At 55.8% G+C, this 26,686-nt stretch overlaps 1 long non-coding RNA gene across 3 annotated transcripts; it reads left to right on the top strand.

The window, feature by feature from the left end:
• Positions 1-557: 557 nt before the first annotated feature.
• On the top strand, positions 558-24,810 carry LOC111761175 (uncharacterized). 3 transcript variants are annotated; one of them, XR_009188565.1, is made up of 5 exons: positions 558-1,335; positions 3,863-3,936; positions 4,097-4,271; positions 15,402-15,495; positions 24,523-24,810. It is a non-coding gene; the product is annotated as an uncharacterized lncRNA (long non-coding RNA). The 3 variants fall into 3 exon arrangements; XR_009188563.2 differs by lacking the exon at positions 4,097-4,271 and having other exon boundaries at positions 566-1,335; XR_002794608.3 differs by lacking the exons at positions 4,097-4,271; positions 15,402-15,495 and having other exon boundaries at positions 944-1,335.
• Positions 24,811-26,686: the final 1,876 nt, after the last annotated feature.

Here is a 26,686-nt window from a genome sequence, read left to right as displayed (position 1 = left end):
AGGGTGGGGAAAGAAGGATCAGGTCTATAAACTCTGACCTTAGCCCTCAGAATATCTCCTTCGGAGCTTGGGCTTGGCTGGGCCAGAAGGTGGCTGGTAAGACACCAAGGAGAAGAGAGCCCCCCACCCCCAGCAGAGGGAGGTGGTGAGGGGCGGGGAGACTGGAAGCAGTGGGGGAGGGTGAGAGAGGGGAGCCGGCCGAGACTCAAGTGGCCTCCAGGTCTGTGGGACAAAAGTTGGAGGGAGATTTGTGTATGAGAGAGGAGGGGAGGGGGCCGTGGGGAAGGGGGGGCTTTGACAATGAACTTGAGACAAACTTCATTAGCATGCAGGTCTGCTGTCTGTCACGTCGAGCTCAGGCCGAGTTCCCATGCAGGCCAGGAAGAGTGGGAGGGAGAAAAAGGGAGGGGCTGAGGGTGGGGGCGCGCCCGAGGAAAGAGAGCCGACCATTGTGCCATTCTGGGGCCCCAGCTTCCACCAAATATCGGGAGCCCAGCCCTGGAAACCAACCCCCAAATCGCTCTCCCTCCTCTAAGAACAAGATAATTTATCTCCCACTTTGACTCTCTGGTCCCACCCCTCCTCCTCGCTTGTCTAGACTTCCAAGTGCTAGCCTCCGTCGCCCCCGGTGCCCCTACCCCCAGCTCTCAGCCTTCATCTTCCAATTGTTTCTTTCTCCTTCTCAACCAAGATCTGGATTTATGATTAGTCAGACTGACACAGATGGGAGTTTGGGGGAGGTTTGAGAAGAGGGGGCTGGAGCACCCCGAACCTCCAAACGGCAAACTGTGTCCTCTTTCTCGCTCTCCTCGTATCAACGCCTGGACGCAGCATTTCATCGCTCTCTCAAGTTCGCGAGTGCAGTAGAACTCTAGGGAGACTGGGGACAGGAGGAAAAGCCTCCTGCCATTCCCGTCACCCCTTTTCCCCGGCTTCCTTTGGGGATGGGGGGGTTGGCCTGGAGGAACAATAGCTTCCCTTAGCCCCCTCTTCCTGCCTCAGGTTAGAAAAGGCAGTCAGGGGGAGGTGGGCAACAGATGACAAAGACCCCTTCCCACACGGGCCCTGGAGGCGGAAGGAGGAGGCGTCAGCGGAGCGGGCTGTCACTTTGGTGGTGGGGGTGTCTCCAGACAGGGGCAGCACCCCCTTTTTGCTGCCTTTCCAGAGAGAGCGCAAGAGAAAGAAAGAGAGGCGAGCGAAATTCCTGAATGGGTAGACAGCTGCTACGTCATCGGAGCTGCATCCTCCACTCCACAAGAGGCTAGGAGCTGGGGAGGGAGAGGCAGTCTAGCTGCAGGGGCCACGGCCGCAGCCTCTCCTCCTCTCGGAAGCCGGGTAAGTGGCCATTCCGGTCCAGGGAGAATCCTAGCCCCCTCGGACATCTGGGCTCGGGGTGGGAAGGGATCCCTTAAAATCAATCGGGGGCCCCTTAGCCTTCCTACTTTGCCTCCTGGCTAATGGAGGATGGTGGAATAATCACAGAAAGGAAAGGCTGAGAAAAGACTTCGGGGGTCCCCCAAAACGATAAGGCCTGAGTGTGGAGCAGTTGGCCGAACGGGGTCTCACCTCTGCTCCCCAGGCAGCCACGGCCCGAGCTGGGGGCACCGGCCCTGCCCAGCCACAGGCAGCAGCACCTAGCTCCCCGCCTTTCCCCAGCCCTGGCCGGGCAACAGCTCGCTAAGTTTGTCAATGGGATTCGGGGGCTTGAGGGTCACGGTGCCTTCTGATCCTATTCATCGGCCCCTCCCTTCTCTCCACCAGACGCGGCCAACGTCTTAATGCTCGCGCCAGAGGAGAGGCGGGCAGGCAGGAAGATTGTAGTGGAGATGGGAGGGCAATAAAAAAAGAAAAGGTTCTGAATTTGGACTCCTGACCTTTGCTCGCTCTGCCTCTTATTCCTCTCTGCCCCAGGGACTTCGGGGTTCAGGGGAAGACAGTCTGAGGGACCTGGGGGAGGGGGGGAAAGGTGCCACATTCCAGAAAGGTGGAAACTCGAATTGAGAAAAATCGCCAAGCATCTTAGGCTAATGTCATCCCCCTCCTTCCCTCCTTTTCCATGAGCTGGCAGGTGGCAAAGGGGCCGAGGGGAACTTAAAGGCAAGTGAGGTGGGGGGTGGGGGCAGATGCTTCGGTTCTAGAAGGGGAGAGGCTTCTCCTCCAGCCCTCTTAGGACCCATCTAATGGAGGTTTTTGTTTGTCTGTGTTATCAAGGAGGGCCCGGGGAATACAGGAAGAAGGTGCTGTTCCTGCCCCAAGCCCCTCACCCACACCACTGCCTTCTAGAAGACATCATGGGGTACTGGAGGCTGGAGCTGAGCAGACTATTTCTAGGATCTCAGGGGCCAGATTGCCAGGAGAGGCTGAGGCTGCCAGCCATCATACGTGCACCCACATGTTCTGTGCCTGCCGAGCCGTGTTCCTCAGCCTCTCTGTGTGTTTGAGGGGCAAGGCAGAGATCAGTGAGGAGAGGTACAGGGGCCCCAGGGGCCCAGGGACCGACCAGAATGCTCTCTGATTGGAGTGGAGGAAGGAGCCAGAGGCTCCTTAATTGTTCGTATGCCTGTTTTCCACCACATCAGTAATTTGGGATGGGGTACAGGTGGCCCCTTCTTTGGTAGGAAGATCATTTCAGTCTGAGACATCCCTTTATAAAATGGGTGGGTTGGCAGAGCTGAGGCTGGGAGTCGAGTGGGTATTTGTGGGTGTTAGAAGTGGGGAAGGGGCATTCCTAGAAATCACACTTGGATTTAAGACATATGCCTGCATCCCACCTCCCTCTTTTTTTTTTTTTTTCTGATTTCCTCTGCATTTAAAATGTAGGTTACCTTCCTGATTTAAAAAAGGAGAAAGGAAAGGAGGGAGGGAGGGAGGGAGGAAGGGAGGAAGGAATGAAGGGAGAGAGAAAGCTAATTCATTGTGGAATTGAGTTCAAGGTAGAAGGATTCACCAACTTACTCCAACACACGCGTACACATCCATCCCCTTGTCTCAGCATTTTAGCAGTGGATTCACATATGGTACACATGTCATTCCCCCAAACCATCATGTGCCCTGGAAATAAAACCCTGGGAAGGTGAGACTCTAAAGTATTGAGGCTGGACTCCAAACCCAACAGTAAAATCTAGGAAAAAACCCAACCTGCTTTGTGTCCACCCCTTTTGTCTATGTAAGAGAGGGAGAAGGAGGAGAGGGGGAATCAATAGCTATACAAGGTGTGGTTTTCTGGGTCCTTAGGGCTAGATGGTAGGCTGGGCAGATCATGACAGCAGTGGGTGGGGGAAGCTGGAGCTTGTCGTCGTAGATAACGAGTTGGATAACATCTTAAATTCTCACAGTACTTCACACTTTACAATGCAGTTTGGTCTAGACAGACAAAAATACATCCCTGACCTCAGGCCCCTCATTCCATGTTGGACAGGCTTTTCTACAGCCCACAAGCGATAGGATTCGGCGAGGTGACAGGCCAGTGGGCAGGGGACTTCTTTAGGTTTAAGTCAGAAAGGCCAGAGCATCTTCACAGGCTCAGTCCAAACCGCTGGGGCCCTAAAGCTTTGGGTGGAGGCGGAAGGTGGTTGTGAAGAGGCGGAGGCTGGGTTAGAGCTGTGCAGGGGAGGTGGAGATGCGGAGGTTCTGGCTGGGGCCTCTGCCTTCCCTGCATGTCCAAGTTTTTCTCTTTTGGCCACCGCCCTGTGCAGCCTCAAGCCCTGGGAATTGGAGAGTGGAACCCAGACTATCTAGGTCCTGAAAATATAAGACTAGGAGGAAAGGAGTTGGTGAGAGAGAGGGAGGGAGCCTGGAGAATGTTTGGGAGAGAGGACGGGAGCCACTGGAAGGACTTTAACCTCTGCCTTCTCCTTGGCAGGAGCTGGGCCTCCAAGAGGAAGCAGCCGCGTTTGTTTCTGGTGTCATCGCAGGTGGCCCCCTTTGGCTTCTGGGGTATTTATTTTCTTATTTGTTTGTCTTTGACGGTGGTGTGGGTGGAGGAGGAAAAGGAAGGCTGACCCTGCATTACCGTTTCTCTTGTTCCCGACATCCCTCTACCCCATCCCTGCCTCTCCTATCTTCAGCCCCTGATTTTGGTCTACTCTGATTACAGTAAAATCTATAAAGTCAGTGATAACGGGAACGGAGAAAGGTGGACTGGAGATGAAAGACCACACTGTGCCTAGTTCTGTGAGAGAGAGGAGAGACATGGGAGTACAGGGAACCCTTGACCTTGGGGAAGTGGTTGTTCCGGTGCACGGAGCGCAGATATCTGTACGTGGTGACAGGTGAGAAAGGAGAGGAGTATGGGTTATGGTGAATGGGGATCTGGGAAGATCAGATAACTGTGAGCGGGGGTGTGTGTCCGGGCATGTGCCCGAAAGCCTTGCAAGGGTTATGGGGGTACTGCTGGAAGCATCCATGGATATGTCATTGCATTTGTCTGAGTTGATAGGCTTGAGAGAGAGAGAGTGTGTGTGTGTGAGCATGCGCAGCCCCCATGCACAGTCATGCTTTTGCTCTTTAAGGAGACCATTTGCTGATGGCTGAGAGTCTTGTAGAAAGGGCTCCATGTAGATGGACAAGCTGACCCTCCGCGCCCTTGTTCTCACCTCCCCGACTCCATAGGGCTCTCAGGCAAGTGAATGATATGTGGGTTCAAGAACAGAATCTGGAGCAGGCAGGGGAGGTAGTGCTTGGACAGGCCTGAGGGGTTCTCAGGTTGGTCCCTCCATGGGAGAACAAAACACTGTGTGGGAAGGGGTGGGTGGGAGCCACAGGGAGGAGATCCCCCAAATTCTGTCTCTATGCCCTTGAACCTCCCTCGTCTGCCCATATGGATATACATTTTTTTTTCACATAGACTCAGCATTTTTTTTTTACTGCTAATTCTTTTATTTGTCACCCTCCCATAGACAATGCAAATATCCTATAGCAAAAGAATAATGAATGATAATGTTCCTAATAATGCTGTACTTGTAAGACAGAAATACATATCTAAACCCACCCTCCTCCAAAGGCACCTTTCCTCTGCATCTTCAAGGCAAATTAACCTGATAATTGAAACAAAGGGAAAAAAATGCTTTATATTTAATTACCTGAATATTTCAAGAGAGTGACTTAATGCCAGAATGTATTTTGGGACCTGAATTATAAAGATCTGACCAAAAGCTGCATCCAGAGAGCATAATCCAGGCCATGTTTCTCTGTCCATGGCCTCCTCAGGCACACAGACAATGGGTGGGCACCAGGCTCTGGGGGGGGGGTGAGGGCGGATACTGGCAGAGAATGCAGGCTCTGAGGCTAATTGAGACCCTTAGAGACTGAGGCCAGAAGCAGGAATTGGGTGTGCTCCCCCCACAGGCCCTCAGAATTTCCCCCACCATGGTCAGCAGAGCCGTTGCTCTAGGGCACCCGGCAGCAGAGTTCTGAGTGACCGGAAGCGGAGAGCTCTGCTGTGGCCCAGGCCTTCCTAGGGAGAGTGAGGCTGGTGTGCCAAGCACCAAAGGGGCCCAAAGAGCCCATTTTGCTCCAGGTGCTCCTATAGGCCTGCTGTAGCTAATTCCACGGAGTCGAAGGGGCTCCTCTGCTCCAGGACTGCTGAAGAGTCACTAACACCCAAAGGGCCAGACAAAACTCCCCACCCCCACCCCCACATGTGCAGAGCTGAGATCAGACAGAATACACAATATAGCCATACCCTCCCCACGACACACTCATGACACACACAAATCCACGTGATGGCAGACACAGACTGGTAGACACACCCACAGATACACCCATACCTTTATTAATTCAGCAATTACTGGGTGCCCTCTGTGTTTTGGGCTTAGTGCTAGACGCCATGGACACCAATACGTATGGCCTTTTCCCTGCCCTTGAGGGCTGGCTCATTTGCCACCCTTGAAGTAGTTCCTTTTTTGGGAACTGGAACAACCTGGTTTGGTATTACAAACCAGTCCCAGGTAAAGTAATGGTGGAGAATGTTCTGCTTCATTCGGGGCCATAGGAACACAGCTGGTAGCTCCAGGTCCACTGAACTTGAAGACAGCGCCCACTGGCCTTCATTCCTGAGCAGGGCTGCGGGAGATGGGCGTGTCAGTCCACTCAGACAAAAACAAACAGAAGATTACTTTATTGGGATGTGGACGTAAGAGGAACTAATCTCTCCTCCAATTTGGACTGTCAGTTCAGCTGAAGCACCCAGTAGAAGCCAAAGCCACAGTAATAGGCAGGGGTCCGGCTCTTTATCCGGCCATGTGGGGGTATTTAAATACTAGATATTTTTTGGAGTCAGCAACTGGATCTGCTTCTCTTTGTTAACCTCGGTTTTTGAAGCAGTCCAGGTGAGTGTGAGTTTGCCCCAAAGGGGTAGCGGGTGTCTCTGGGCAAAGAAACATTTCTGCCCTCCTCGTTCCCCAACAGAAATGCAGCGGCGCTGAGAGGGGAGGTTCACGCTGATGCCAGCTCCTCACCACACTGTCTGGGTGGCTCAGGCCCGAGGAAAGGGCTGTGGAGAGAAGCTTGGGCCCCATGAAGGGCAGTGGAGGTGGTTGGAAACTGGTGACAGAGAAGAAAGGAGAGAGAGCTAGCTAGCAGGACAGCCAGCCCTTCCCCACGAGCTGGCCCCAGCCTCCCAGGCTTTGGGTGAGGGGAGGAAGGTTAGCTGAAGGTGCTTTCAAGGGATCTTGTGGGAGGGCCAATGGGGAGAGATCTGGAGGGGAAATTGGGGATGTGCCTGGAGAAGTGTGGGCCCCATTGAGGATTGCTGGGCTGCCTGGAGGGTATTGGATATCCTATAAAGAGGCATGAGGCAGTGTACAGAGAAATATTTGAAGGGTTCTTTCTACGGGCATGAAGAGAAGAGGCTGGAGGGAATATGGTTCCTCTGGGGCCCAGTGTGGGGGGATGTATTTAGGGAATGCACTCAGTGGCAAGCCAGTAAAGGTAGATCTATCTCTGAGAGTGTTTGGGGAGGGTTCTGTTTTGCTGAGACTGTAGGGGCACCTGGGAGGGAGCAGGAGGAAACAAAGTGGGAGTGGACACTTTGTCTCTGCCGCTTTCCTTCCCTTTTGCCCATTGGCTGGTGTGCTCCAGGGTCTGGGAAGATGAGGAATTGGCGCCGTGGAAGCTTCTAGAAAGCCCTTCCCTTGGGAAAGAGCCCTGAGATCCTGGGGAGGCTGACAGACCTGCACCGAGCCCAGCCCTGAGGATACCCTGAGAGCTGGGGAAATCAGGCCATTTGCTGCAGCTATTCTGGTAGGGAAATACAGGGCCTCCGGGCTTCACCTTATTTCCCACTGTTCCTCACCCCAGGTTCCTGAAGCCAACACCAGCCACGATTATTCAGAGATTGTTCTCTAATCTTGAGGGGAGCACTAGATTAAACCCAGCGGCCCTCAGCACAGACCTAACCAAGCCGAATAAATAGCCTTCAGCTTTGGGTCTGTCCTGGTCGGTGCTCTCACGACCCTGGGGCCGATGAAGCCATCTGGCCCGGCCTGATGGCCAAGCCCCGGGACAACCTCACGTGCACCCCGCACCCCCCGGGGGCTGGCGGCGAGGGATCTCTGCTTCTAGGAGTCGGCCCATTTTAATCAGACCGCCAGGCTCCAGCTGTTAGCTTCGTAGAGCTTTTTAGAAAAGGGCCGGAGCGAGGGTGGGTTGAGGGTGTGTTGCTGTGCAGGGGAATTCGAACTGGTAGGGGCCGGCGGCCGGCTCTGAGCCAGCCCCCCGGGCAGCGGGAAGCCGGATTCCGCCCCTGGCCGCCGCGGGCCGCCCGGGGTTGGGACCGGCTGGGCCTTCGCCCGCTTCTCTGGGCAGAGACCGAGCCCGGAGCGCCGCGCTGAGCCTGCTGGGGAGCCAGGTGGGGGAGGCCCAGGCCCCGGGCCCTGGCTGGGGGCTGCGCAGGGGGTCGGGGATTCCCCTCTGCGGCGCCCCAGGTCTTCAGGCACCCGGAGCTGGAACCCGGGTGCGGAGAGCGGGGCTCGCGGTCGGGGGCGCACGGGAGGGGGAAGGGAGCCCGGGCGCTAGCGCAGGCCTGCGTGCCGGGTCCAAGTCCGCGGGCCTCGCCCGGGAGATGCCAGCTGGGACCCGCACCTCCAGCCTCCCCCACCTAGAGTTTGGGTGCTGCGAACAGGTTCAAGGGGTTCGTCCGTTTGTGCAAGGGCGGATGAGGAGGCCCAGCCTCGCTCGAACCCCGCGTCTCCCGGGAGGGGGCCCAGACCTCCGGGGTTTCCCCTCGTCGCTGTCTTGATTCGAAAACCGACGAGAGGTTCTCGGCGGTCCTAAAAGATTGGGATCACAGCCTGGGAAGGACAGCACCCGCGCAGCACAAAGACTAGCCCGACGGGAGGAGGCAGGTGGCGGCCGTCTCCAGACGACCCGGTCCCTTCCGAGGGGAGTAGAAACCCCCGGGGCCTGGATTTCACGCGACCTCTTTTCCGTCTTTGTACCCGGTCCTGGTGCCACACACCTGCCAGCGCAATGGAAAATGTAGACCTACGAAAAGAGTGCGGGTGGAGATCAAATGCACAAATGGCCCCGGATTGGAGACGGCGGGCGGGTCTCGGGAGTGGGCGAGGCAGCGAGAGGCTAAGAATTGGCCCACGGACCGGGTGTCCCCCGCCCCGGTCCTCCCGGGGGTGGGGCGTCCCGATTGCGCGCTCGGGGCCCGGCCGAGGCCGGGGAGGGGCGGGGCCGCAGGGGAATGAGAGGGTGACGTCAGACCCGACGGAGCCAATCAGAGGCTGGCCTGGGGAGGGAGTGAGAAAGGATGAATGAAAAGTCCGGAGCCGGAGCTCGCCCCGGCCAGAGCGGCGGCAGGAGCTGAGCTGGGAGCGCCGAGGTGACGCCGGCTCCGCTCGGCCGGCCGCGGTTGGGTGGAGGCGGAGACCCGAGCCTGCTCCCTCGCCCCGGCGCCCGCCGGGCCCTGGTGTTCCGGGCCCGGGGCCCTAGCGCTCCGAGGGCGAGCACGCGCCGGGAGGACTGCGCGGGAGAGCACGCGTGGGCACCCCGGGCTCGTTGTAAGTGGTCAGGCGCGAGATGGGCGAGCACCTCGGAATCCAGCATACCTGTGGGGCCGCCCAGAGGGGCCGCCGGGCCCCACACCCTCCTGGGGGCTCCCGGGACCTCCTTCTGGCCGATTCCAGAACTCCCCCCACGCCCCCAAACCCTAAGGTGCCACTCGCCTCGGACCCCCGGCCATTTTCACGGCCCTGGGTGATGTCTTGTCTTCTTTGTACAAAGCCTTTTCTCTGGGGGGCCCTGCGGGGCCAGGAGCCTGCCCGGTCTGCTCTCCACTTTCCTCCCCTCACCCCACCTCGTGCTCTCCCGGATCCCTTCCGGGTGGGGTCTTCGCTCTTCCCCTCTCCCACTGGGATTCTCCCCTGAGAGTTTCTAGGGTCGCCTCCCACCCCACCCCCACCGCCTTCTCGCTCGCTCTGTGGGTCGCGGGGATTTTCTCCTGGGGCGTCTCTGGGGTTTTTACTCCCAGGGTTTCGCCGCTCGCTCCCCCTCTCCGTGGGCAGCCGGGAACCAGCGCTCTTCCACCACCCTGGCCGAGCTGGAGCCGTGGCGGGGGCCGGCCTCGCGGATCCCTCACCTCGCTCTCCTCCACGAGACTTCCCCGGCTCCGCTCAAGGCCAAGGCGCCTGCCCTCGGGTGTGCCGGGAGAGGTTGGGGAGGCCTCCGCCTCGGTCCCTGCCGCCTTCCCGGGTGGCACGAAAAGTCCGCGGGTGCCTCCTCTCAGGACCAGCTGAATCCCTCTCCCGGCTCCAACGCGGGAGCGGGAAACGGGGGTCGGAAGCTTTTGGGGTCCGGGGACGAACCCCAGACCTCAACGCCACCGAAAGGCCATCACCCGGGCCCCCGCCCCCGGTCTCTGTGGTGTCTGTATCCCTGTGTTTTTGCGTCTCTTTCGGTCTCGGCCTCCGTTTTTCTGTCTGTCCCCTACCCGAACATCCCACGCCTATCCCCACCGAGGCACGACCGGGGGACTGCAGCGGCGCTGGCGGCGGCGGCGACAACCCGGAGGCTGCTTGGAAGCGGCGGCGGCGGCAGCCAGGAGGCGGGGTTGGTTGTTATCTTTGGTTATCTAGCTGTATGAGTGGTGTGGAGTCTTCATAAAGCTAGATAACCGAAAGTAAAAATAACCCCATACACTGCGCAGAGGGGGCCCGGGGACAGCTGGCAGCACGGGCGGGGTGGGGGGAGGCCAGAGCCGCGAGGATGCACTTGGCCGCGGGAGGCGAGAAGAGGACCCCGCGGCTCTCCCGCCTCGCGCCCCCACGGGTCCAGGCGACCTCCCACTCTTCGACCCCGGTCCGCGCAGGTAGGAGTCGCCGTCCCATTTCATTTTAGTCTGGGACAATGTCCGGGAAGCAAAAAAAAACCGAGGTGTCTTGGTGACCCCCAGAATGGGGCCTTTTGGGCGCCTGCGGGTCGGTTCTCAGCGGGAGAAGCAGCTCCAGGGGAGAGATCTGTTGAAATCTAGTTGTGGGGTCCTTCCGGACAATGCCTGGGGTCCCGGGCCAGACCTTTCCGGTGGGTGCTGGCAAACAGTTTCCCCAAGACTACCCGAAAATATTGCTGGGGTTGGGAGGGTTTGCGGAGGTCACCTGAGAGTGTTAATCTGTGCTTGGATCAGCTCTCTGCACCCATGGAGGGCCATCCAGCTTAGATGGGAGCCGAAAGTAGCAAAATGGGGGTAGGTGGGGGTGGGTGCTCCAAATAAGAACAGGGTGGCTGGGGGACCTTTTTGCTCAGCCTAGATACTTGGGCAATAGAATACAGAAAGTCTTTCTCAGCTCCATTTCCATGTTCTCTCCTTCTGGACCAGGTCTTGAACCTGAACCTGATGTCTTGAAAAGCTCGTAATGCCTGCTTGTCTTCACTGATCAAGTTGGGGTCTTTCAGGACACCCTATATTCCCACCCCAGTCTCACTCTTGGAAATCCTCTCCAAGAAGAACAAATGGCCTCAAGGAGCTCCGAGGAGCGGAAACACAAAGGAATTTGTAGCTTAGAATCTAGGCTTCCCAGAGAAAGCAAAGAATTAGAGATTAATCAAGGCCTTCCTGAAAAGAATCCATTTATTTGGCCTGACCTAAATATTTTAAGCCAAAGAGTATTTAGGCGCAATTGAAAGGAGGATGGCCTAGAATAAAAGTAAATGTAGCCAAAGCTAGAAGTAGCCCCCTGTGCATATATTGCCTCCTCCCATCCCATTCCAACCTCTTGCAATCCAGGACACAGGGCAGTAAAGAGAAAAAAGGGGACAGGAGGACTGGACAAAATGATCTCGCACTGACCCCAGTTTCCTGTGTAAATTAAATAGTTCCTCCCAGGAACTGATTTTATTGCTAGAAGACAATGATTCAAGTATATGTTATGTGGGAGAAAAATCAGGGGGGCCCAGACTTCAAATATTGGGCTTCAGGGAGCCTGGAGTACACAGATCTCCTTCCTTTAGAGGCCTGGAGAAAGCAATATGAGGGGCCCTTGCTGTCTCAACCATTCGGAATGTGGGTTTTATGGAGGAGGCGCAGGTGGAGGCAGGACTAGGGCGGCAGGTTTTAAGCAAGGGTTTACTAATCTCGGACACCACGCTGTCCTTTCTTTGATCTTCCAACACTGGGAGGTAGCTGTTATTAGCACACACACCCCTTTTTAAAGACTTTTCAAATGTATTTACTTATTTAGGAGGTTCCAGGGATGGAACCCAGGACCTTGTACGTGGGAAGCAGGCACTCAACCATTCAGCTACATCCGCTCCCCTGTAAATCCCACTTTACAATAAGGAACCCCTAACCCAAACGGGTTGCTAATATCACTCAGTGGTGTCAAACCCCATGCTTTTCCCACTCTTCTCCCCTGGCCTGTGGGAAGGGCTAGAGAGAGAGAGGGAGACGGGAGGAGACTAGGACCCAGGGAGTGACTGTCACCAGCTGAGGAAGGAGGGAATGGTGTGCAGAGGAGAAGGGAAGGGGGCCCTGAAGGAGGACAGGCCTGGGCGTGGGTATGGCTGGGGAGCCAGGGTAGGTGGGACCAGGGTGACTGCACACAAAGGCCATGAGGCGGGGCATTGGTGAAGTGCCGAGAGAGGGGTTTTATTTTGTTTTGTGAGCGCCTTTTCGGTAGCTGGTCCTGAGACGGTGCACCTGTTAGTAACCGCCAGGGGTTTCCATTGCTGCTGCTGTGTCCCGTTAGCGCACTGACTGCAGGACCTACTAAGAAGAGCTGGGGGGATGGAGGACGCGGGGGAGCTGGGGGGTTGAGGGTTTATACCCTTCCAAACTAGCACCCCAGCGGAAAGTGGGAATGGAGACCAGGAGGGGTGAGGGGGTGAGGGCTGGTGTCTGCCTTCTGTGTACATATGGTGTGTGCGTGGGGGCGGAGTTGTCAGGAGAGTGCTGGGTGACTGTGTGAGCACTGTTTGTCTGGTGATGCGGGTGAGAAACCGGGTGTGAAGTTGGATGTGTGTGACTCCGTGGTGGGTAGGAAGCTCGGTCGTGAGCTGAGGGTTGCCTGGCTATGCATGGGTATAATAAATCCACTGTCGGAACAGACACTCTGGGATTCAGGGGTTTTTACCAAATGCAGGCACCACTGTGCCCTCACTGAGTCCTGCCCCCTCCCTTTATACCAGACAGCACACTTCCTCCAGCTCAACCCAGTAGAGGACTGCGGGGAGAAGGGGTACAGGGAGGCTAGTTGAAAGGGGCTTGGAAAGGCCTCACCAGTTAGCAGTTGGGAAATTTCTTGCTCGTACGTGTCCAAGGTTTTTCAGTTCCAGCCTTCAGATTTTGCCACTCACACCCATTTCTACTAAAAACCAAGTTCCAGGCTGGGTTCTTTACCCATTTCTCCCCTCAGCCCTTCACTCTAATATCCTCCTATTGAATTCTGAGTCCAGGAGTTCAAAGATAATTTCCTCCTAAATATTTGACTCAAGTTTCACATTATTACCTACGCGCTTGCTCTGGGACAAATTTTTCCCACTTCTAGGTATAGAAAGGGTCTTGTTAAAGATCTTTACAGTCATAACCATCATTACAATCAGCAAGCCTGGGGAGAGAGACAGAAAGAGCAAATGTACCCGAAACTAGGCCAGTGTTTAGGCTTCATGACTTCCTAGCGAGGCAAGTCTGAGCCTCTGCTCAGATATTTGTATAATGGGGATTAGAATTTATACCCTCAGGGTTGTTACAGGGAACAAGTGAAGAATTCTATATGAAAGACCTTGTAATATGTTATGATACCCATGGGTAAAGGATAATTCTTAGATTGCAGCAGGGTTAAAGGCTGCCATTTGGAAGGACTTTTTCAAAGCAGATGGCCAATCTTAGCATGGAGAAAGGATAAATCTCTGGCGTGTCCTGACTGAGGATCTCAAAACATTTAAATCTGAGAAACTTCGTCCTCCTTTTCCAGCCTTGAGAGCCAAGGAGGGACTCCTAGGGACCTGGGTAGGCAGTGTCTGAAGCCTGGGAGAGGAGGCACAGTCCTTGAGAAGGCTTCTAAGAACAAGAGGCTGGAGTTCACGTGGAGGCACCCATGCTTTTTTGGCAGATGGTGCTTTTTCTCCTTAATGGGTCTTACCACTGAAGGTGGGGTTTATGATTGGTAGAGACTGACTTAGGTAGATAGAGAAATACAGGACATGCAAATGATCATTTCATGTTTATGCCATTAAGCTTCTAGATTCTGGAGTTACTAAAAAGACAGTTTATTAAATTAAAGCACCAGTTAGACAGTGGGTCTAAGTAATGAATCAGAGACCTGCCTACCAGCATGTGGACTTTTTTCTTTTTTACCGAGTGACTTTCAGAAGGGGTGTCTTTTCTCCCCTCGCCTCCAGCCCACCCACTCCCGATGCAATTCCCGAGGTTGGTAGCCCACTAGAGAAGCGAGCCACCTCCACACTCTTCACCTCTGGAGGTCTCCTTGACGTCTATGATGGGCACATCCATTACACTTCCCAAGGCTTGGGAGTTGGAATAGTGGTGCTTACTTCTTTACCTCTCTCGCACCTCCACGTTCCCACCTCCCTTCATTTGCTATTGGGACCTCAGAGATCTGGTGGATTATAGAACTCTCTGATCCAGAGGCAGGGCATGCCATCTTCCCCAGGAAATGAATGAGTTGAGGTTAATGCTTTAAAATCTCTGGCGGGAAGGAGTTGACCTAACTATAAAAACAGTCTCCGTGCTGTGAGGAGAATGAGGAGCAGGGCTATGGGAGGGAAGGCTGGATAGATATTTAGATAGGCGAGATGTGAGAGAAAAGGGGAACCCCTCCTTGCCACCCAGGCTCTCCCAGGGATCAGAGTGACACCCCCCTCCTCCTGCCCTAATCCCCCCATTAAGGCAGCTCTGAGTTTGTTATGACAGCGGCTGAGGGCAGCTGAATTGCTGTTTGCCGTGTCTGCTAATTGGACTGAAGGGCTGGAGTCTGGACACTGAAAGGGACCATTGTTGCTGTTTACCTTCCACAGCCGCCTCCTTGGGCACCTTCTGGGTGAAGGGGAGCTGAGCGCCCTCAGGGAATCGCACCCATTCCCTGTCTCCGCAGAAGGGACGCAGGCGGGGAGACCAGTCAGCTCTTTGCCTTGGGGTGATCTGCGTTTCCACAGCCCAACACCCATGCTGGTCTCGGCTGGGGGCCATCGGGAGCCCCTAGGAGAGGGGAGCTCTCTGTCCATTCCCTTCCTCTCCAGGTACCCTGGCTTTGCCTCTCCTGCCAGCTGATCAGGCTTAACCCCTCGCCTTTTCTTGCTGCTTTCTCTAGACCAATGATCCTGAACTTGGTTGTGTACTAAAATCACCTGGGGACCTTAAAAAAACAAAAACAAACAAACAAAAACAAAACAAAGAGGCTAATGCTTGAGCTCAGCCCCAGACCAATTAAACCAGAGTGTCTGGGAACAAGGCCTAGGCATCGGCATCCTGTAAGCTCTTTATGTGTTTCTAATGCACAGCTAAGGCTAAGAACCACTGATCCAGGATCATCCTCTGCCTGGGCACACCCCCCGATCTTTCCCCACCTCTCCTCCCAAGCTGCTGGTGTGTGTAATACTATCAGGCAGATTCTGTATCTTCACCTGTGTATCTTTATTACTAAATACTTTGTAACAGACTTAGACTTTAGAATGGAAGGTCAAGATCTGTACACTGTTGCCCACCTTATGACTCCATATGCCTGTGGATTTCCAGATAGGATCCAGATGAGGGCTGTGCTAATCTGCATCACTTTCAATCATTGGGAATAAATGTAGGAGGTTCGGAGAGGCTTGGACTTTTGTGCTATTCCTCCCCCCAAGGACTAATGGTAATTGGGAGGTGTCTAGAGAAAAGAAACTTTCTTTGGGATACAGCTTTTCTTACTGTTTCCAAATGTTTCTGCTTCTCTTCCCTCTAGCTTCACCTGGGGCGACAGGGTGCCCCTGCACTCTCCCACCCTCTTTCCTCCACACGTGCTCCAGAGCCACATCCAGCACCGCGGACAGCTCCTGGTGAGCGCGATCTCAGCACTGACCCACTTTGCCAGGGCTGGGAGGGTTCCTCCAGGATGTTTTGAATCTGTGGGAGTGTTTTGCAGTCAGCTGTGGTGGTTCAGCGAGAGGCAAAGGCTAAGGGCAGTTGGCATCCCTGCCTCCAGGAAATCGGGTTTTTCCCCTTGTGGGGAGAATCTGAATGAGGGGCTGCTTTCAGCAGTAGGAGGGATGGAGTTTAGATTTCAGGAAGGATGTAAGAATGAGTCACGTAAGAGTCAGAGTATATGGACCAGATAGAGCTCCAGTGAATTTCAGGAATCATCAGTCCTATAGGTCTCATTTTACAGATAAGGAAATTGCCATCCCAAGAGGGTAGAAGAGGTGTGACCAAGGTCGCCTAGTTGGTTAGAGGCAATACCAAGATCCAGGTGCCTCAATTTCAGCCTGGCCCTTCCCACTGTATCCCACGGTCTCATTTAGGAGCCTCCCTGTCCAAGTTGGGCTGATCAGGCCTAATGCTGGAAGGAGTTCACAGGCTGTCCCCATACAAAATGGGATGGATGCATGTGAGGTATCTATGGCAGCCAGGAAGAGCTGGGACTGACTGCTCTCTCTGTCTGATAGAGGAGGTCTGGAGGGGAGGCCTCAGGGAGAAGCACAGGGAAGGCATACCTAGGAGTAGCTGGCAAGCCCATGGGAGAAAAGGCACGGGGCCAACCATCTGCCAGGGCATGGAGGCTGGTGGGTGGCCACCAGAAGTCTCCAGAGGCCAGGAGGAGTCACACAAACTGGAACAAGGCCTGGGAAAGGCCCTTGTGTGTGCCCAGCCTGCTCCTCCAACACCGTGAGCCTAGGAACAAAGGGGCCATTCTCTCTAGGATTTGATGCCGCCATCTCCGGCTGGCAGTGCCAGGTGGTGGGGGCATCAGGGGATGTCAATTCATTATCCCCCCCCCAATTCCTGGGTCCTCTGGGGCTGGATGTTGGGGAGGTGGGTGTTCCATGGTATGTTGCCATGGCAGCCACCCCAACCCCCACCCTCCAAAGCACAAAGAGAGACAGCTTTCACCCCCACCCCCAGGAAGAACCTGGGTTTGGCTGGGAATCTTCCCTTGGGACTCCTCCTTTCTGAGGCACAAGCCATGGCATGCATAAGCAGTGCCCTCTTTTCAGCACTAGGTGCTGAAGGTTCTGCCATCAGCGGGCCGGACAGGCAGGGAGGCTGGTGCATCCAGGCTCTGGCAAGGTTGTGCAAGTGAGCACCGCGGTGTCCCTTGGACTGAACACCCTTCCAATCCCCCCACCCCCCAGGTTTCCAGCTCCTCACTTCTAGCCAAGACTATCCTAGCCATACCCTCCACTCTCCCAGGCCTGCTCATCTGAGACATTGGGTCTTGACCTCCTACACTTTCCCAGAAGTGAGGGACACCCTGCTACCCCCAGAAAACCTCCAGGCTGTGGGAACAGAGCAGAGGAGGGGGCCATTCCTGCCACCCTCCATCTGCACCCTCCGCCATTACTCATCAAGCATTCTGCCCCCTCCTTCCGCTCGTTAAGCCTGATTTGCATACATTTGCATAATACAGTTCATTTGCATTCCAGGAGGTTCCTGGTAGGAGCCAGGAAAAAAGGGGAAGGGGGTTGGAGAAGAGAGAAAAGGAGAGAGATTTTGTTTTTATCAAAGTGCGTGTGTGTATGTGTGTGTGAGGAGGTAGCAGGAAAAGGACAGAAATAAAAACTCACACTACTTTCTTTCTTCCCTTCTGCCCTCCCTCCCTGGGCTGGACTCAAATGCCAAAGAGAGATGCCAAGGGGCCGGCTTTTCTGTCCTTTTTTGTCTGGCTTCCTCCGGCCTTGGCTCCCTAGCCTGGCCCCCCACCTTCTTGGGCTCAGGCCTCAGAAAGAAAGAGGAAGGGAGGCAAGGCTGTGGGAACGGAAGCAGAGCGAGGAGGGAGGCCGCCATCTTAGGTAGAAGGCGCCTGTAAAATGGCCGCCTCTGACAGGTGTGAGCTGAGAGCCCCGGTTGGTGGACACGGAGGGAGGCGAGACCACAGGAAGCACTTTATAGCTGACCAGGAATATAGTGGAGTCTTCCCACTAGTGGAATGGGGAAGAGAGGGTGTGGAGAGGAAGAAGGAAGGAGAGGCCAGCAAGGGTGGCCTCGAGAAGAGATGCAAGGTTGTGCCCGTGAACAGGGTACTGGAGAGGCCTCAGCGCTGGGCTTAACGTTCCAGACGCCCTGAACGCCAGCAGACAGAGGACGTGAAGGATTTTGGGTAAACTCACCCTTCACCTGTTCACCCCGGGGCTGGCTGACCACCATCCAGAGACTCTGTCAATTACCTCTACCTAGACCCCGGCTGACCCTGATTCTCTGTGCTCTTAGCTCCAAACAAAAAGAGATCAGAGCAGAGAATGAGGCTGAGAGACCAGGACAGGCAAAGGCTGGAGACACTAGCGCGGGGGAAATCCGAACTGGGAGGATGGGCAAAGTGTGGCGGGCAGGACCCTTGGCCAGTGTGGGGATCTCTGTGGGCCCACGAACGCCTACTGGGTGCTTGAGGTGCAGCGCCAACTCTTTTCTCCTCAGCCCAGCAGTCGGGCTTCCATCTTTGTGAATCTGGTGAAAATGCACCCCCTAGAAAGCCACCCATACAGCTTCCTCAAGGCCAGACCCAATGGCCCCTGGACATCTGGAACTTTTAAAAAATTTTCATTTTTAGGAGGTACCAGAGATTGAACCTAGGACCTCATACATGGGAAGTGGGTGCTCAACTGCTGAGCTTACACCCACTCCTGCTGTGGAACATTTTGTAGTGATAGCCACCCTGTCCTCTCTTCTGGCCCTTGGTTCTTCTGTTATATCTCTGGTTATTCATTCTTGATTCTATTCATTCAGTCTTCTGGATCTTCCAGTTCCCAGCCAGAAGTGTTCTCCCTGGTTCTGCCCTAAGCACTCTTTGTTTTTCCTTTCTTCTCAGTCTCATCCACTTTTATCACTTCAACTATCATCTGAGGCTTAAACTCTCAGACTCATTCCTCTTGTCTTGACCTCTCCTAAAAGTCACACTTGCACTCTAATTACCTGTGTGGTCCTGCCGTGAGCTCCCAGATCAGAGACCGGAATGGAGCCTTTGACTGCCCATTCTCTGATGGCGTGTCTAGACCCTACCTGTAAGGAGGACTGGGCAAGTGTTAGCTTTTAGCTTTTGTAAGTGGCATATAAGTATAACCCCCCACCAAAACTCATGAGGGGGCGCTCCCTAGATAGCGCTATGAGGTTTCAAATGCTTGCTCACTCCGTCTCGCTTCCAGGCACATCCCTGTTTCTGCTTCCCTAACTCTGTAAGGGGCATCATTAAACTCCTAGGCCCTCAGGTTCAAATCTCGAGCATTATCCTGGGCTTACCTCCTCCCTTGCCCCCACATCCAAATCAGTCAGATCAGGACTCATTACTTTATCTTTTGTAGCACCTCTGCTCTCCTTTCCCTTACCCCTGCCTCCATCTCAGTACATCCATCCAACAGACCTTCACTGAGGGGCTATGTGTGCCAGGTGTTATGCTCAGGGCTGCAAGGCAAGGTGGAATACCAAGCCCCTTTGGGGCACTAGCAGTCTAGTGGCAGAGGCAACCCACAAATAATTGCAGAATTATTTGCAATGAAGAACGCTATCCTGAAGACTCGTGCAAAATGCTGCGGGAACATGGAGAAGGGGAGCCTGGGCCACCCACCTTAGGGTAGTTCAGGGAGGCTTCATGGAGGAGGCAGTTCAGCTGGGCGATAAAAGATAGGCAGGAGTTAGCCTAAGGAGTTTGAGAAGGTAGGTGGTGGAAAGGGAAGGATGTATGTAGGTAGGGAGGGTGGAGAGAGCCGTGTTTGGGGACTATTTGAGTGGCCATTGAAGAGAGGCTAGGCTGGGGAGAGACGGGAAATAAAGGTGGGAGATGAAGGCAGAAGTGCTCGCCTATGAGAAGCTGTATCCAGCTTGATGATGAGGGTACTGGGGAAGTTGGCGACAGTGTCAGAGACACTGTGCACAGGGGATGGCTCCCCAGAGGGACGAGGACACCGTGCCTGACTGCCCACAGGCCCAGCACCCACCCAGCCTTTTAACTGGCTCCCACCTTCTGAACAAATGAGGGAACGTGTGAAAGGCGCGGAAGCCACCTGAGGAAGGAATGTGTCTGCCGCCCTCCCTCCAGGATTCCTTATTGCTTGTGCACACACACACACACACACACACACACACACACACACACACACACACACACAGGAGGGAGTCCTCAGCGCAGCGAGTGCCCTGAGGCCAGGACAGGAGCCGGGCAGGGGAGGCGGGTCGCCCAGGTTCTGGCCCTGGCGCTGACTTCCTGGGCACCCCGCAGGCGAGGGGAGAAGGGGTTGGTAAGGCGAGGCTGCAAGGCTGGTGGAGGCCAGCAGCAGAGATGGGGCTCTGTCTCGGGATTAACTGGAGGAGGGAGTGAGGGGGCAGGCCAGGCTCTGAGGGGATGCGCTCCAGGGAAAGGGGGTGAGAGGCTGGAGAGAGGACTGAGGAGCTGGGGTGGGGTGGGCGGGCTGCCGGCCGCCTTCCGTCCCCCACGCCCAGCCCCTGCACAAAGACCTCTCTCTGCCACTGCAGCGGCCCTGCCAGGTGGGAGACTTAGGGAAGCCCAGGGGGGTAGGGGAGGTGGGGTGCAAGGGGGTGGGGTTGGGGAAGGGGAGGCCTCAGGCTTTATGTAGGTCCAGGCAGGAAGTAGAGAGAGCCTGGCAAGGGCCTGGCCAGTCCAGGGTCTCTCGTGAGGCCATGGCAGAGCCTTTCCGGGGCCAAGCTCCTCTCCCTCATCCCGTTTCTTCCCAGCTGGGCTCCCGATTCTGCCAGGCCCCGCCAGCTCCCTTCCCCGGCCTGGACCTGCTCTCTCTTGGTGCCCCCGGGACTGACCCCACTCGGAGCCCCTTCTCATCTTCCCAGCAGAGGGGCTTCTGCACAGGATCTGCCCCCCCCCCCTTTCAGGGAGGGCTGTATTGGGGGGGTGGAAAGACAAGATGGAGCAGAGCCAAAAAACGGCTACTCAGGCCACCCAGGCTCCTCACCCAGTCTTGTCCTCCCTGGCGGAGGTCCCTCGCCTTGTCTGGCCTCGGTGTCACTTTCTGCTAATTGGTGAGCGGTGTGCAAAGGCCTTCCCCCCCACCTCCAAGTCCTTGTCGTGCACACTGTAAATGTTTGGGTTGGGGCCCTTGAAGCAGCAGGACGACAGTGGCTGCAGCCTCTGTCCTTGCTCACAGACTTGCTGGGTAGAGGGCCTCTGTCCACAGGAGGAACAGCACAAGAAGGCAGAGCTGACTTTTGGCTCTGGAATTAGGCTGGCCAGGATACAAATTCCCGCTTCCCCCACGATTATCCAGGTGGCCTTAGGCAAGTCCCTTTATGTCTTGGGCCCTAACTTCCTTTCACAGCTATTCTGAGGCTCAAATGGGGTGAAGTGAGGGAGAGGGTTCTGTAAGGCTGTACGCAGGTGACGGGTTGATAATAAATGCCGGGGGACCCAGAGTTCTAGGAGCCGTTGAAGGTAGGGGACTGCCAGGGAAGGTTTCCAAGGCTGGGAAACAGACTGCTGGGGAGCAGAGTGGCAGGGTCTGGATGCCAGTGGTGGCAAAGGCCCATCTGAGAAGCGGGGCTGGGTGCTGCGGGCTGCCTGGGGTGCTCGTCATCGCTACCAGGTGAAACTGGGTCGGGAGGGACCTGTTTTTAACCACCAGGTGTGGACTCCATGGCCATGGCTTCTTTCATCCTTCTCAGGAAGAACTTCCCACAGACCATGCATGAATATTCTCCAGCAATATCAGGAGGAGAGGTGGGGTAGGGGTAGCCCTATCTCCCCCGCTGCCCATAACTTGCCCTGCTTCCCTCCTTCCAGCCCTCACCTCCGTGCTCTCCAGAGGCAGCACAAACCTGACACTGAACCCTCTGCTGAATGCAGACAAAATGGTGCCTCCAGGCCCTGCCGTTTAAGATCCTCTCAAGTCCCTGGCAGCCATGTTATAGCTCCTCAGCCTGGTCAGGGGTGAACTACAGTCAGACATATTTAGAGCCCTCGGCCCACGGGCCAGGGAGACCAAGCGGGAGGGTCCTTTGTCTTTAAGCAGTCATGCCTTGTTGTACAAGCAAGAGTCGGGAGGAGGGATGGCTTTGGCTTCATCTCCCACAGACAGCAGTGAGGCCCTGAGGCCTGGAGGGAAGGCCCGGGCTGAGGCTGGCATATGGAGGGAGAGCCCTGGGCACGGGGGGCGTGGGCTTCACCCGGCTGGGGCTGCCTTCTGCTGGGTTTGTCCAGCTAACACCAGCTGTCTTCTCGGCGCCACCCCCACAACCAACCAGGCTCCTTCTTCTGCCGCTGCCATGGCGATTGGCCGCCATCTTGAACTCAGGGCAGTGCCTTGTCTCTGAATCTTCCCATGGGGCTCCTGGGTGTGGGAGGTAGGTCTCCAGGGATTTGTCCATTCCTCTTGATGTCTGCCCAATGAAAATTCATTTGCATTAATATATGATTTTTAAAAATAGCCAAAATGGAGGCTGATTATGTGTCAGGCTCTGTGCCAAGCACTTCTTAAGAAAGCACTAATGCAGGGGTTGTTAAGGGGTCTGTGAGCTTGAATTGAAATGGAAAAAGAAAAACCACATTATTCTTGTGGGGACATGTTGGTGTGGGTGTGATGTATTTATTAAATAATACACAGTGTAGTGTGGACTCAGTAAGGGGTCTGTGGTTTTCACCTGACTGGCAAAGGGGTTCGTGGAACAAAAAAGGTGAAGAGCCCTGCATTAATGAGACAGCGATTCGAGAGGTTTCCACTCAGGTTCCTGCTTCTATGACAGAATCCTCTTCGCCCACTGGAAATTCCACAGTCTTGCTTATGCCTCTCTTGAGAAGTCCTTCCTGTGTCTAACTAAGATCTGTACTGCTCTAACACCAGTTCTTTGGCCCTTGGCTTGACATGGCTAAGCTGAGAGGTAAGAAGGGAACTGCTTTACTTTATTGGGCTTCCCGAGCTCCAGCTGTTGGGATAGGGAAACTGACTGGCTAGACTGGTGAAAGGTCTGAGTGCCCCTTAAACACTCAGGGACCCCCACCCCAAACTTTGTTTAGAGATGGGGCATCATTGCCACAAAATGCTTTGAAATTTCCTCTCCTTGCTCCCATCTCCACCCAAAGAAAGAGGCAGGAACCCAAGAACCTTGGGAAGTGCTAATCTCCCACGGTCTCTTGGGGGCATTTCCCCAGGGAGTCATTCTCTCCACAGTGGGAAGGTTCCAGCGGGGTCCCCGAGAGGTCCTGGTAGGGTGAGAGTTCCCTCCCTCTGGAGCCCAGCCAGAAGGCAGGTCACCTTGACCTGGAGGTCCCTTGGAGGGGCAGTGAGCAGGGGCCGGCTCTGCTGAGGGAATCCTGAATGAGGGGCAGGTGGGGAGAGAAAGAAGCCCTTCCCAACTGAGGAAGGCTGGGCTGGGGGGAGGGACTGGGGATAATTTATGATATCATTCCCCTGCCCCACTTTCCCAGCTACCACCCTCTTCCCAGCCCCCTGCTACTGTACCGTTGCTAGGAGATGCTCTGTCTGGGGCTGGGAGGGTGTGACAGGCGGAGACTATTCCATCTGGACTCCTCCGCCCCCACCGGCGAGGACCATCCACCACCACCCCAGGCCTGACAGACACACGTCTTCTGTTGTTCCCCCAAATACAACCAGTCTAGGGGAGGAGAGCTCCCAGGTAGGCCAAGGATCTGGAGCCAGGAATGAAGAAGGGATCTGTGGAGGGAGAGCGCTGAGGGACTTGGGGGTGCTGAGACACACAGCCGGCTCAGCGCAGGGCCTTCTGGGTGCAGGCTTGGGCTGGGAAGGCTGCCAGAGACAGTCAGGGCTCAGGCCTTGAGGAACCCAAGTCTGCGGGACACCGAGTCCTTGTCCTTGGGAGCTCCCAGTAGACAAGATGTCCCCTCCCCATCCGTCACAGCAAAGGAGGTGGGGGCAAGGGGTGGAGCAGGGAAAGGCCGAGGAGAGTCCAAGTGGAAGGAAGGCGCCCCTGACCGAGCGGAGAAGCCCAGTGGAGAGGGCATTGGAAATGCAGAAGACAGAACTTGGGTGGGAGGGTGGGAGGCCACAGCCAAGTTCGCCCCAACTGCAGGGAGGGCAGGACAGGAATGCAGCGTGCCCACAGCTGTGCCCGATGCCTGATTTCTGCTCCGCCCCTCTTGATTTTATTAGTCTTTTCTAGACACAGCTTCCCCCCACCCCGGGAAGGAAGGGATGGGCCTTAGTTCACCACCCACTTGGTTGTGCTAGGCCTCTGTTAGCTATTATCTCAGTGAATCCTCCCCAGGAGGACACTTGCCCTCAATTTACAAAGAAGGAAAGAAAGGAGGGATCTGCAACTTGCCAAGAGTCCCGGGCCCAGTAAGTGGTCAAGCTGGGGTTCCAGCGGGGCTCTGAGGACCCCAAAGCCTGCGTCCTCTCCCTCCCCCGTGCTGCCTTCCAGCAGAGTGTATCCCCCCCACGGTGTAGTCACTGAGGGAGGAGAGGCCCAGAGGAGCAGGGGGGCACATTCTCAGGGGAGCCAGGGGGCGCTTTTCCACAGGTGCAGGGGAGAAGTCTGAGTGAGCGACTTCTGTGACCTCGCAGGTTGAGGACAAGCTTGGGGAGGTCACAGGAGCTGTGGGAGACACGATGGATCCTTGCCTTCCCAAAGCAGGTTCCCTGGGTTCCCGCCAAATCTCCCGCATGCCCGCGCTCATCATCTCCGGCCTACCCCCCCACCCACCGCCCTGGGTAGAGCACACGACCCACGTCACCCGCCGCCCCCAAGCCTGACTCCAGCCTAGAAGAGCTGCCTGGATGCAAGCCGTTGCCACGGTGGCTCCCCTCGTAGCGCCCCACTCCTCTTTCCTGATTAAGAGGAGGCCCTCCTAATCAGCCGGAAGTCTTTCCTCTGCCTCCTGCTAAGTTCTCCATCCAGAGAGTTCCTTTTTCACTCTTGACACGGTTTTTTTTCAGAGCAAGAAGAAGAACTTGCTTCGCTCAACTGGCATACGTGTCCTCAGCCTTCCTGGACTGACGGAAAGGCGAGGCTGAGCTCCAGCAAGTTGTCTGGCTCCTCCCAGAAGCCTCTGAGGATGGACGATGGAAGCGGGAAGGACCAGCCTCCAGCCCGGGCTGCCCATGGCACCCGGGGCCATTTGGGATGAGTCTTGGCTCGCTGCATTGCTCCTGTAGCCACGTGCTCTCCATCCTGCCCCGTCCGGTTTATCTAATCTAATAAAGACTCTTGAATATTGAGTAACAGCAAGAGTGGTAGTGGATGTACCTGCGCGGGGTCGGGAGCGGAGGGGCTGAATGAGGGGGGGCAATGCTGGGCTCCCTGGCGAGACCAGCGCTGCAGGAGCCGGCATTGTGAGAGAGCGGGGACCTCACTGAAGACACAGCTTCTGCCTGGTGAGGGGGGGGAGTGAACATCTTGGCTCCCCCCACTTATCTCAGTCAGCCCCCCCAAGGCTCCTGGGAACTCCATCCACCGTCAGTTCCACTCAGAGCAATGGACTGCTGTTCCCAGCTGAGGGGCCACTGCAAGAGGACGGGGAGGGGGGTGCTGTTCCCCTAAATGGCTTGCTTGGGAGGCCACCAGGTGGCTCTCTGTCTCCTCCGCGAAGAGATCCTTCCTTAGAAATGCCCTCCTGGGTTGGAACAGACCATAGAGAGGGAACACTTCTGCCCCACAGGGCCACCCACTCCTACTTCTTCTTCCTTGTCCATCCTCAGTGGTCCTAGAGGGGAATGAATATGACTAGCAAAGAGGGATTCAGGCCAGACAGCAGGTAGGACTTCCCAGCAATAACAATACCTGGGAGGGCACCTGAGGGGCAGGGGAGTCAAAGCAAGAGAAGGAGCCAGGACTCAGGAACTGTGCTCTTGACCCGGTTTCCCCTGTAACACACCATTCCGACACTCCACCAAAGACCCCCTGTCTCACTCGCTAGAGAGCTTCTGCAAAGTGTTAGCAGAACCCAGACTGCTGGTACCTTTCATGCTCTCCACCTTCCAGAAAGCCCTTCCTCCCATCTCACCACAGCTCCTCCACGGAAACACAGTTTAAATCCTGGAATTTTTCTAAATAAAAAAGCCTAAGGGGGATGGGTGGAGCTCTGCGGTTGAGTGCCTGCTTCCCAAGTACGAGGTCCCGGGTTCAATCCCCAGTACCTCCAAAAAAAAGAAAGCCTGAAATAATCTGAGATGATACACGTGGCATGGTTCTTCAGTTCTTATAACACAAAAGAGAAGAAGCATGCCTCTCTCTCACCTCTGTCCCCAGCCACCCACCTTCTCTCCCAAGAGAAGAGACAACTGCTGGAAGCTGTGTCCTCCCTGAGATACAGGACACGCATCCCGGCCGCGTGTGTGCACATACCCGCCCCGCCTCCCGTTAAACAGGGATCACAGCGTTTTTAGCTCCTCTAGACCAGGACTCCTGGCCTGAAGTCAAAATGGACTCCAGGGAATTCTGCCTCTCCTGAAACTGAAGGCAGCATGTCGCTGGGCACCTGCCAACTGGGAAGAACTCCAGTCCCTCCCCTGGTCTAGTCTAATCCTACATTTTACAGAGAAAATTGAGGCCGGGGAGCGGACCCTCGGCATAGCCTGCAGGAGAATCCAGGTGTCCCTCTCCCCTACGCATCTCCCACCTGGAGGCTGGGGAGTCTCCGGGTCCCCCCCAGGGACAGGGATAGGAGGGCTGCCCGAGGTAGAGGCTGCAGCTGGGAGGGGACTGCGACGTTTGCATCTCAATCTGCATCTCAATCGGACATTTAAGGGGCCATATCCAGGCTCATTGGGCCTGGGGGCTGCTTCTGAGGCTCCCAGCCCTCGTTGGGGGCCTCCCTACCTCCCGGTCTGGTGGGACCCACCGTGGCCCCAGGGGTTGGTCCCTGAGGAGGGCGGTGAATGGAGGCAGGGCCTAGCCTGGGGTCAGCACGGAGGAAGCTGCCCGGGTCTGCCCTTCTCCTCCCCCTGCTTTTGTTTCGACCCTGGAGCCTGAGCATCAATCTTCAAGCCCCCCCACCCTCACTCTCTGGGCAGGGTCACTGCCTCCACCAGTAGCCTCCTGGCTTGGAAGGGAGGCTCCTGGGTGAAGGAGCTGGGACAGGCACGAGGTGGTCAGCGGAAG

This window comes from Dasypus novemcinctus, chromosome 13, assembly GCF_030445035.2.
Source record: "Dasypus novemcinctus isolate mDasNov1 chromosome 13, mDasNov1.1.hap2, whole genome shotgun sequence".
In the NCBI taxonomy this organism is placed as follows: Eukaryota; Metazoa; Chordata; class Mammalia; order Cingulata; family Dasypodidae; genus Dasypus; species Dasypus novemcinctus.
The sequence above is the reverse complement of the archived record's forward strand: the minus strand, read 5'-3'. Positions and strand labels throughout refer to the sequence as shown.